The following is a 1,920-nucleotide window of genomic DNA, read 5'->3' on the forward strand; positions in this document are numbered from 1 at the left end:
TTGTGTGTTAATGACAGAGCCGTAACACTGATGAGTATCAATTTACACAATCAGCAGTTCTGCTGCATTTCCTTACCGGCTTCAAATTGGCTAGACTTTATTAATATGGTAAGTCCTTTCCAGTCATACTGGCCAAAGCCCTGAAAGCACACACACTCATGCAGCTCTGATAATAAACATTTCCTCTCTCACACTGTTGCTTATTCTGCAGCAGCTGTGTTGCTTTCATCTGTATTGTGAGTTTAACCTCTTCATATGTGTCTAATATTCCAGTTTACCTTTATGAATCAGCCGCATCGCTTCCTGTGTACTCACTGATGTTTGTAATTGGTCAGATGCTGCCAACGCCGCCGCTTTGATGTGAACACGCTCGCAGCTAGATTGATAAACCCTGAGTTGATACCTACCTTCGTGTGACTGTTTAGCCTGACTGCTGATGTCAGAGTGAGATATCTGAAACACATCCTGGGTATGCTGAAGGTGCTTTGTAGTGCAGGCTGCTGGTACAGGACGAAACAAATCTTCAATCATCCTGTGACATTTCAAAATGTCCTCATGACACATCTGCAGTCACAGTTAAAAGATTTGCAGTCATAAGTGAAAATCTTTAACCAGAGAGTGTTCTAATAGCAAATCATCGATGCATAAAGCATGTCCTAAAAAAAAGATTTTTACAACTTATTTTGACCAGTCAGCTTCTTTTCTACCTGTTAGGCTTTAATTTCAACTTTAAATATTAGTCCTCAAAGAACAAATGGAACCTGCCACTGCACTGAGTTGTATTGAACTATGGGATAGCAATGAGAGAGCCTGACAGCCATCAATCACGACATGTGCCACTAAATCAACCATCAAACTGAAGAAAAGCAGCTGAAGATCAACACTGACGGTAACCACTAACATGTGACAGCACTGTTCAGACTCGCCTGCAGTCTCTGCTGGACATGTGTGAATAAATTGACTAAAACACACTAAAGAAATGCATTTTTGTGACTGTAACTCGTGAAATACAAAGTGTGCTGCATAATCTGTACAACTTAAAGTCAAATGAAGGTCTACTCTTGCCCACATTGTTCCCAGTTTTACTCTAATTAATAAAACTAGAACTTACTGAACAAGAAACACCCAGTCCATGGTGGGAAATTAAAACCCATTAAAACATAGCTTAGATGTACACAGTCATAGATACCTTAAATTATAAATATTATGACTGGTCTTCTTCGCTCTTTCAATGTAAGGATTATGCAGACAGAAGAACCACGCAGCCTATTTAGTGCGGTACTCAATCACCGCGGCATCGTTCAGCTGGCCAGAACATAAAGTCGCTGTTACACGGACGCGGCTCGTGACATAAAAACCGTTATTCACTGTGTGTGACCAGTACTGACAGACATGACAGAACGCAGTAAAATCCCAATGACGGTGTAAAAAAAAAAACCCAAATAAATTAAGGTTTTCCTACCTGAAGGACGTCAGTTTTCCCGCCGCTGTCCGTTTTCTCCGTCTCGTTTTGAGCCTTTAGTTTTTAAAATGGGTTCTGAGGCACCAGCCGAATGCTGCAGTGGTCTCGTGCAGCAGCGCAGCCTCACACACATGCACGCAGTCGGCTCCGCGTGTGCCGCTGATGATGATGCTGCCGCGCGAGCTCCGGACAGGGAAACAACAGAAGTGCGGGCACTGGGCGTCCGCGAGGGGCTCCGTTCAACCTGTTGCTTACGTCACGACAGCGCTCTCCATGGATACGTTCACATTGTTCCAGTAAACGCCACACAGGTGCTGAGCTTTTTGCTCACTTTGGAGCTAATCGCCTGAGTGAAAATCAATCGCAACCATTTAAATACCTGATAAATGCATTTTTAAGGCTCGTTCAAGTATAAATATCGGCCTGTTTGGACATAGAGCTTTTGTCTTTATACGGCC

The 1,920-nt window shown here is 43.1% G+C and overlaps 1 protein-coding gene across 3 annotated transcripts in view; it reads right to left on the reverse strand.

Annotated features, from left to right (window-relative positions):
• Nucleotides 1-1,743, reverse strand: part of LOC102208771 (glycerophosphodiester phosphodiesterase domain-containing protein 5-like) — a 42,402-nt gene extending 40,659 nt beyond the window's left edge. For 2 of the 3 annotated variants that reach the window (XM_005753781.1, XM_005753783.1), the window contains exon 1: nucleotides 1,463-1,743. The gene's annotated coding sequence lies outside the window, so the exon portion shown is untranslated. Of the gene's footprint in view, nucleotides 1-407; nucleotides 483-1,462 lie in introns of those variants that run through there. The other variant, XM_005753782.1, reaches the window with a different exon arrangement.
• Nucleotides 1,744-1,920: the final 177 nt, after the last annotated feature.

This window comes from Pundamilia nyererei, unplaced genomic scaffold (assembly GCF_000239375.1).
Source record: "Pundamilia nyererei isolate P.nyererei 1_Seehausen unplaced genomic scaffold, PunNye1.0 scaffold00463, whole genome shotgun sequence".
NCBI lineage: Eukaryota > Metazoa > Chordata > Actinopteri > Cichliformes > Cichlidae > Pundamilia > Pundamilia nyererei.